We start from the raw sequence: 10464 nt of genomic DNA, 5'->3' as shown, positions 1-10464 counted from the left end.
AAAAACAGTGGTTGTCATGTTAGAGGATGGAGTAGTGGAAAGTGGTTTGGAAACCACTTACATGTGTAATGTCATTAGTACTGAATGTAATAATTTTTTAGATAAACCCACTATTTGTATGTTCAGTTTGAGTCTGTATTTGTACCCTGACACAACACTGCAGTCTAATTTTTTTTATGGCTTTTGTTTTTGTTTAGCTCATATAGTGGTAATGTGTGTTTGGAGTGCCACATCACAGAGCAATTTCTATATTGCATCTGTAAAATTTTTCCTTTCACTACAAAATGAAGATGTGTGTGTTTTTGGTTGTTAGTGTATGTATGTCTGTGTCCTGTACATGTTTTCCTGTGTTGCACTTTCCATAGTGCATATGGCTATTGGACAATGTTTTTTGTTTTATGTAGTGGTTTTTTGGTTTACGGTCCTTATGTTTTTTTTACAAAAAAAAACAAGCTTTTTTTTACAGAATTAATATTTATAAGCATAATGGGTGGATGTATCAACAATAGCATGAATACATGAGTTTTTATTTTGGTTTTACAGTGTTGGAAAAAAGCAGTACTGCTCGTCCTACAGTAACTCCCATGACATCTGATGATGATGACACTGCTGAAGCAGGTAAAGTGTCCATTGTAGTATAGGGTATGTTTGTAAAAGAATGGCCATAACAACATTTAACTTTCAATACTAGGTCCATCAAAAGAAGTCTGGAGCAGCAGAAGTCGGACTTCTGTAACACACCACCCAAAAAAACATGTGGCAGCAAAGAAAGCAAGGTCTGATGTCCAGGGCCAACCACAGCAGGCTACCCTGCCACAAAGATTATCAACAGTATGTTCGGTCCCCCCACTCCAAATTTTGGACACACCTCCAAGACGTGAACCACACTCCCCTCATCTTGATTGTGAGTATCAAACTGAAATAAATTTAAGAAATTTCAGATCGTAATTAAACTTTTACTTAAACGCATTAAGTCAAAACACATCAAAATCTGATATACTTACCGAAGTCAGTAAAACATGAAATGTAATCCTACAGAAATGGCCTTGTCCACATCCTGTAAATATATGTATGTCCACTTCAGCCATACAGTAGCACATTGTGTGTAAGATGCTGCAACAGAAACTCATGTTTAATTTTGGAAAATAGTAAGGTTGTTTAACAAATTTTCACATGTGTGTTTGACCTAACATTGCCAAATACATATAAAAACATTACTATGTTTGTTTTTGAAAAGCTATAAGGCAGTGATTTTCAACCTTTTTAAACTCGTGGCACACTAACCAAGATTTTAAAATTGCCGAGGCACACCATCTTTTTTTTCGGGGCTGCAGTAATAAAACACACACACCTGCACCCCCGCATAGTAATACCACACACCTCCCCCCACTATAGTAATACCACACACCTCCCCCCCTATAGTAATACCACACACCTTCCCCACTATAGTAATACCACACACCTCCCCCCCTATAGTAATACCACACACCTCCCCCCCTATAGTAATACCACACACCTTCCCCCCTATAGTAATTCCACACACCTTCCCCACCCTATAGTAATTCCACACACCTTCCCCACCCTATAGTAATTCCACACACCTCCCAACGCCATAGTAATTCCTCACACATTAATGTTATATATATATATATATATATATAGCAACCTTAACTCTTGCCCTCTCTGTGGGGAGAAGTGGGAGCACTGGGACGAGGCTGCATTGAGGAGGAGCAGTAGCGAGTGAGTGTCGAGTGTACTGTGCACTGCAAACGGGGGAACGAGACGTGCAGTGCGTGACCTATGAGTCACCATAGGTCACGAGCCGGCTGTCACTGAAGTTCAGCGCTGCCCGGCAACTAGGCATATCTGGCTGGCTGCTGCGGCAAGTCTGTGTGGCGGGCGGCAGCGGGTCTGTATGCGGTCGGCGGCAGCGGGTCTGTGTGCGGTCGGCGGCAGCGGGTCTGTGTGCGATCGGCGGCGGCGGGTCTGTGTGCGGTCGGCGGCAGCGGGTCTGTGTGTGGTCGGCGGCAGCGGGTTTGTGTGCGGTCGGCGGCAGGTCTGTATGCAGGCTGCAGCGGGTCTGTGTGCAGGCGGCACACCTGGAAACTGCTCGCGGCACACCAGTGTGCCGCGGCACACCTGTTGAAAAAGGCTGCTATAAGGTAACACATTATGGATTACAATGTGTTTTTATGGTGGAGTATGTCTGATCTACAATAAAACTAATGTGTTTGCTTTCACAATGAAATAACCAGACACATTTGCCACAAACAGGCATATGTATGTATTTAAGTTATGAGTGATGATGTTGCTAGGCAGGATATCTGAAAGCAACAGTCAATGACATGTGTTCCATGTGTAGTGATTTGTTATAATTTATCAAACATATGGATAGCTAACGGATATTTTTTCTAAATTTCAGCTTCTAGTCCTGGTAACAGCATCCCTCTGCAACAACAGCAACACAGTGACATGGATGAGACAATCAAGTTAGAAATGCAGCCATTAAGCCAAGGAATCAGCCCCCCAGAACCTGTGAGTACACCACCACAGCAAAGCACACCACCACCACAACACAGCCCAACAACACCAGTAACACAAGGCCCTGATCACGTGTTTTGGAACATTTGGGCTAGACAGCAGGCCACTAATGAAGATTGCCTGCGTAGGCAGACACAAATGTTTGCAAGCCTACCATGTCACCTCAGAAGAATAACCAGAAATATGAGTAGACAAAATGAACAAACCACGAGAATTGGCAATACCATGGAACTCATGCGTGCAGACAATACACAGGTCATGGCCAACTTACAGCGCATAATGGAAGAACAGCACAGACTAATGGAAGAACAGCACAGACTAATGGAAGAACAGCACAGACAACAGCAAAGCTATATGAACATTTTTCAAAACAATCAAAAGATAAATGAAACTTTATTTCGAATTGTAGACAATCAAAATGCTGCTACACGTGAACTCAATGCCACCCTCACTAACCTCAATGAAACACTCAGATCCATGCACCAACAGCAAACAAGCAGCAGTTCTGGTACGACTACTCCAAATATCATGCCAGTATCATCACCACCAAGACGCTCCACCAGAGCACGCCAACATGACAGTGGTAAAGGCAAAGGGCAGGACAAGCAGCCACCCGAAAAAAATTAACAAATAAACCACACATTTTTAATTTCAGAGAAGTAAATCAAAATACTTAGTAAGTGTATGTTTGTCAAAATAGATATAACACTTGACAATTTGTACAACATCATTAATTATAAGTGGTACAAACAACAACAGGAAATTTGTATGCACATTTATTCTTTACCATCTTTGATTTTTTTTGGAGGAGAGAAATGTTGTTTGAGCTGCTCATAGATGTTAGCAGGAAGTAACCAGACCACTTGATTTTTTTCTAATCATTACTCTTTCTAGATTCCAATCATTCTCATATCCTGCAAACACAATAATTGGCAGCCAGGCAGAATGTCTTTAGCAGGAAATAACCAGACCACTTGATTTTTTTTCTAATCATTACTCTTTCTAGATTCCAATCATTCTCATATCCTGCAGACACAATAATTGGCAGCCAGGCAGAATGTCTTTATCAGGAAGTAACCAGACCACTTGATTTTTTTCTAATCATTACTCTTTCTAGATTCCAATCATTCTCATATCCTGCAGACACAATAAATGGCAGCCAGGCAGAATGTCTTTAGCAGGAAGTAACCAGACCACTTGATTTTTTTCTAATCATTACTCTTTCTAGATTCCAATCATTCTCATATCCTGCAGCCAATACAAATTACAATGTGACTGTTAACTATTTTACCTTTCTTCTCTATACAACATGACAAGAATAACACAATTGAGTTGGTTAAAAAGGTTTTAATATGTTGTGCTTGAATATAGATAATTCAGTGCCAAAATGAATGTCATTTTTGGGCCATGTTTGTGTGTGTTAAAAATGAGTAATCAGTTTCTTACACATGATGCAGAAACAAAGAAATGTGAATTTTAAAAAACCCCCACAAAAAATGTGTATAATAATGTATATATGTGGCAAACTGTGTATTTACTTACAAATCAGCAAGTTTACTGCAGCAAACATTACAAAATAAATTTATTTTGGATGAGACTAAGTTTGTGTCCCTTAAATACGATGGAGCATCACACATAGGGACACATGTATTCCTCAAGGCTAACATATTATATGTGGAGGACTGTTTAATTAGGACACAGGTTCTCAAACTCGGGCCTGAGGACCACACACAGTGCATGTTTTGCAGGTCTCCTCACAGAATCACAAGTGACATAATTAGCTGCACCTGTGAACCTTTTAAAATGTGTCTGTGAGTAATTCATACACCTGTGCTTCTACTGGGTTACCTGCAAAACATGCACTGTGTGGGGTCCTGAGGGCCGAGTTTGAGAACCTGTGCATTAGGACGTTACACACAATCATAAAGTAAAAAAACACATAAATTACTCTGTGGATTATGTGTGCTTGTAATAAATTTTCAATCCAAGTTTATTAACACTTATCCAGACTTCATGCATACCACTCATAATCTGTTGTTTTGAGTTTTTAAATAAACACAATACACATGCTACATTTGTATAGCATAAAGCAAGGTTATGTTTGTATGTCTCAAGGAGACAGACACATTCTGAGTAATGGTTTTTAATTGAAAAATGGGGAAACATATATTTAGGCTTACACAACAAATGAAAGAAGCAAACAAAACTTACCTTAAAAATAACGATTTATGAGGTCTTGTCTAACCTGCCTCCCTACATCTGTACTCCAAGTATCACCAGATGTCTCTAATTCTTCTGCTTGCTGGCCGCTTTCTTCATCCTACTCCTCCTCCTCAACATGTGGCAGATGTTGTTGCAAACACATGTTATGAAGAAAGCAGCAGCAGAACACAATTTGAGTCACCTTCAAGGGACTATACAACAAAAGGCCACCAGACTTATCCAGACACCGAAACCTAGATTTCAGCACACAAAAACATCTTTCTATCACATTCCGCGTGGACTTATGTGCATGATTGTAATTGTGTTCAGCAGGGGTATCAGGTCGGGACAATGGAGTTATAAGCCAAGAGAAACAGCCATATCCTTCATCACCTAAAAGACAGATATAGTAATGTGATTCATGTTAAGATACAGCAACACATAAGTAACACACTGTGGGGCAGATGTATTAACCTGGAGAAGGCATAAGGAAGTGATAAACCAGTGATATGTGCAAGGTAATAAAGGCAGCGGGCAATCTGTCCCTAAATGATAATTTACATATTGGAGCTGATTGGCTGGTGCCTTTATCACCTTGCACATATCACTGGTTTATCACTTCCTTATGCCTTCTCCAGGTTAATACATCTGCCCCTGTATTTGGACAAAGTAGACGCAGGCCTACACATATCAAATTACATACCCAGCAGCCACCCATCTGGCATTTGTCCGTCCTCAAACTTATCAAAGAGGGATGACTGACTGAGGATGAAGGAGTCATAGCAGCCCCCAGGGTAACCAGCAACAACACTCATTATTTTGAGATTTGCATCACAAACCACCTGCACATTTGTGGAGTGCTCTAGATGACGATTAGTATAGATGTGCTGCCTGCCCCTCGGTGGTCTCAGCTGAATGTGTGTGCAATCTATGGCTCCCAGCACATTGGGCATGCCAGCCAGCTCATAGAAATCTACCCTGACGGCATGCCACTGAGACTCCTGGGTAGGGAAGCAGATTGAGGCATTGATGTGGGGCTGCAAAACAGCCAACACCTGTGTGTATATTTGAAAGAAAAATAAACATGAGATTTTAGGACAGAACTGGCCACCGAGAAATTTAAAAAAACAAAAAACAGAGGAGGTAGTTAGGTATACATCACCTGTGTTAATATTCTTGAAAATGAAGGCTGTGAGATTCCTATGACATCCCCAGACACAGCCTGAAAGCTCCCAGTAGCCATAAAGTGCAACACAGCCAGGAGTTTGTGCAGGCCTGAGACAGAGCAAGAGCGTGCTGTCTCAGGGTCTAGGCCCAGTTTGACAAGGTCATACAGACGGAAAATGTTGTTACGATTTAGACAGAACATCTGTATGACCGTATCATCGGACAATGCGTTCAAGTTTAAACGCCCCCTAAAAAAACGAGGCCTGCGCAGCCTCCGCAGAACCTGTACAACCTGCTGACCATGTTCAGTTTCCTGGCCCTGGTTATTTACAGGCTGATGTCTGAGTCTGATGAATCCCACAGCACACAAAATATCACTGGCCCACAGTCCTGCTGCCATTTCTGAGTGTAGGTGGATTGAAATGGGCCTAAGATCCTTTTATAGGCATCCTTATTCAGGTGTGAGTGATTTGTAAGTTGCAACACATGTAAACACGCCTGAAAAAAGCAGGTCTATTTTTTTGCCGCTTTTTTTAACGAATCACTTAAAAATACGACCGCGATTGAGCACTCAGGGACTAGCACCCGAATACGAATGAATAGTGAATACCCGTGCTGTATGAAATAACAGCCGCGTTTGACCGATGGTCTATTCATTCATATTTTTGAACTTTGCCATTAAAACCATTACGAATAGCCCAAACACTGCCGAGATTTGTGCTTAGTGAATTCCCGTGTTGGGACTTAGAAAAAAAAAACACAAATCGGACAAACTCGATTTTTTTGTAAATATTGGCCCATGTCTGGTTGTGTGAGCCATGTTTCTGTAATAGCGAGCAGGTTGAAGTTGTTAGATATGAAGAGGTCATGAACAGATGTTAGTTTGTAACAGAGCGTGCATTCCATAAGCCACATTGTAGTGATTTGGAGGGTGATGGGAGACATGTGATGTTTATGAAGTTAGCTCTATTTCTATTTTGCTGTGAATCAGGTGAATGTGAGTGGGGCAGGTGTTTGGGGCTTGGATTAGGTGAAATGTCACCAACTAATAGCAGTAAGAGAGAAGTAAATATAGTTGTATGAGGTTTGTGAATGTTTTTTATGGTGTCCAGTTGTGGATGGTATTGTTAAAGTACAGTACAAAGATGAGTAAAAAGCTCATGAGTGTTAATAAGAGGTGTGTGGATAATTGGGGCGGCAATGTGGGTTGCAGGGAGAGTAGACAATGTATTTGCTTTGAAGAGAATACCATGGAGTACAATGAAGTACAACAATTTGAGGTGCATGGTGTGTTTGTGAAAGAAGGTATTTAGGCTAGAGCATGAATGTATGTGAAAGTTTTTAAGTTGAACATTCAAATACTTGATTACTGGTGTTGTTCAGCTGTTCAGTTACAAACACCTTATGAATGTGAATGCACATTAACCAGCACAGCTGACCCTAGATTGCATGTAATGAATACTATGGCTAATTGATACAGGCTACCAATGAGAAAAATGTGATGTTGATGAAAGGCGATAGATTACACTGTATTGCAAACAACAGCCATATAGGCCTTCATTACGTATGGATTAATAAGTAAAATTAGAAGTCCAATTATAATTGCAAGCAAATCACGATATAGCAAAAGTTGCTAAGCATAGATTGTTTGCATAGTGATCACAGAGTGAGGATTGCAGAGTAATATATATATATATATATATATACATTAGAAGTTGCAAAGAAGTTCATTTGTAGTTGTTTTAGGTGCTTGATGTTTTCTTTCAGGCTAAGTGAGCAGTAGTTCCAATTACCTGTAGATGAGAAGATGAACATGAAGATAGAAGTTAGATCACAGTCTTTGCAGGGGTGGAATATGATTGATAAGAAGAACAGGCTAAGTACAGGCTGAAAAACACTTATATTTCTACACTTTGATTTCTACACCCTGCCTATGTCAGCCAGGCTATGTCAGCCTTGTATCCCTGAAGTGACGTCATCAGACAGGTCAGAAGAAGATATCTTTCATCGTCTTGTAGTGTGCACACAATGCGCATTGTGTTGGAAATCATTGCCAATGTCCTCAGATTGAACTGCATGCATGAACAACCTGACAATGCGATGAAAGACTCACGGGAGCACACAATAGTGCTCACACACTAGACGATGTGAACGATTTTATAATTCCAATCCATCAGAAACGGCCGCACGGTTAAAAAATTGTCTAATGTGTACCCAGCTTAACACTTATAATATAAAGAGTGTCTCTAAGGTAAAAGGAGATTATTTTAGAGGATTTTATTGCACAGTGTTCCTTTTCAATTTTTCACCTCAGCACACCTAGGTGCACAAATGCAAAATTAATGTTTTTTTAAATTGTACATCACATTGAGTGTGCTGTAAATATTATTTCACTGTGTCTTGACTTAGCAGTCATCGAGAGACTATTATAGATAGACACGAACTGTACATATTCAACCCTTATTTTGTCCTAGATTTGAAGCATAAATAAACTATACAGATGTAGCCATGCTCAGCTTTGCTGGTAAGCAGCATGCTGCAACATGCAGTGGTGCCAAGAGAGGGTGGTAGGGTACACATTACATGGGCCCAGGTCTGATGGAGGGGCCCATTGGGGGCCCCGGGCCCCTTACCCTTACCTGGCAGCAGCAACTGCAGCTCTTCTCAGCACAGCCAACACTGCTGTGTGCTGGGCTGCAGTGTGGCCATGGAGGCGCCTAAAACACTATTTTTTCAGTATTTTTTTTCTAAGAGTGCATTACCACGCCTCCGGTGATTAGGCCATGTCCCCTGACAAGTACCTGAGCCTATCCAGACTATCTACTGCCCTGGCAACAGGCTTGCTGCATGGCATAGAAGGCTGTTACTGGTCGCAGCTGGCAATCGCTCCATTAATTCGCAATCACCGGCTGTGAATAGTCGCAGCCTGGCACGCCAGGCAGCTTCCCATGATGCAGCAGGATCTGTAAGTTACAAAGTACATTTTATACTATATAAGCCTTGCTTTTTGTTTTTTTATCATATTTTCAAAATAAAAAATAAATCATACTTTTAAATTTTTCTGTCATAGCGATTTTAATTTACACTACAGTGGTTCCAATTATGTATGAGGTAATTTAGATAGGATATGAATATTTTCCACATTCTAGCTCATTGTCTTATCTACAAATCTTTATCTGACAATGACAGATATATACACTGCATGATATATAGCTCTTTAGAGAGAAAAATATGTTTATCTTGCTTTAAATGCAGATTTTTAACGTGTGAATAAAAAAAATAATTAAAGTTTGAGATTATCATGTGTTTACAATCTCTTATGATTTATGGTTTTCAAAATCACACTAAAACTATAAGCAAAATTCATAAATTCATATAATTATTTGACTTACATGTTACATTGCTCAATGTCTTATCCAAGGTATAAGCAGTGAACTCAATGAATAAGAATCAAGATAAATGTATTTAATTATTAAAGTGTATCAAGTATTTTCTGAGGTCATTTCTACATGCATTTCTTATAAATAAATATTTTAAATATTCAATTTTAATTTTGTTTTGGAAAACTATTGAATAATCAATACTTATTTTGTTCATGTATACAGTATATTCATGTTTCTTTACAAAATGGATATTTACACACAATTATTAAAAAAATACAGTACTGTATGTCATTTTTACAAGTGAAGAATACTGACACAAACATATTTTAATGTCAAATATATAAATTTGTAGTTGAAAATTGTCCCTAATTTCAGGAACAAGCCTAGATTTCATATATTTATCCCTGGAATGTTTTGTTTATGGTCATATAAAATCCCTGTTGTTATCTGCATGTTAGATGTACTCTATTGCCAGTGCCAGATTGAGGTCTGCATGGGCTGGAGCTGAAATTTATGAAGGGCCTATTGTGTGCCTTGGTAGGAGTTGTGACAAGTGCGGCAGTGGGGGTGGCCTAAATATGGGGTGTGGCCTGTGCCATGGGTGTGGCTATCTTCATGGAGGTCATACTGCCTACCTTCAACCACTTAATAGAGGAGCAGAGCAACAGACCCATACACACATAGAGAGAGTGGTTGTCAAAGTGGGAATTTTGAAGTGGGGGAATGGGAAAAGTTCTTTTGCGCGTACCAAAAAAAGCATGTGCACTGCAGGTGGGGCAGATGTAATATGTGCAGAGAGAGTTAGATTTGGGTGGGGTGTGTTCAAACTGAAATCTAAATTGCAGTGTAAAAATAAAGCAGCCAGTATTTACTCTGTACAGAAACAATATAAACCACCCAAATCTAACTCTCACTGCATGTTATATCTGCCCCACCTGCAGTGCACATGCTTTTGCCCATTAGCTAACAAATTTGCTGCTACAATTAGGTCTGAATTAGGCCTTTAGTCTGCATGTGCATCATTGTGTCCCCTCCTCTGTTTGCCTGTATATGCATTAGTGTGGGTAGAATCTATATCCCCATCGCCTTAAGGACCCGGATGTGACATCACATGAGGGAAGAAATTGTCTTATGTCGTTACAGCATTTTGTTTTTTCTCCAATTTAGGTTT

At 40.0% G+C, this 10464-nt stretch overlaps 1 long non-coding RNA gene across 1 annotated transcript; it reads right to left on the bottom strand.

Annotated features, from left to right (window-relative positions):
- Positions 1-837: 837 nt before the first annotated feature.
- LOC134917377 (uncharacterized) lies at positions 838-4781 on the bottom strand. Its single transcript, XR_010177415.1, has 3 exons — positions 4753-4781; positions 1005-1113; positions 838-916 (listed from the first exon to the last, which is right to left on the bottom strand). It is a non-coding gene; the product is annotated as an uncharacterized LOC134917377 (long non-coding RNA).
- Positions 4782-10464: the final 5683 nt, after the last annotated feature.

The sequence above is a fragment of the Pseudophryne corroboree genome, chromosome 1 (assembly GCF_028390025.1).
Source record: "Pseudophryne corroboree isolate aPseCor3 chromosome 1, aPseCor3.hap2, whole genome shotgun sequence".
Classification (NCBI taxonomy): Eukaryota; Metazoa; Chordata; class Amphibia; order Anura; family Myobatrachidae; genus Pseudophryne; species Pseudophryne corroboree.
The sequence above is the reverse complement of the archived record's forward strand: the minus strand, read 5'-3'. Positions and strand labels throughout refer to the sequence as shown.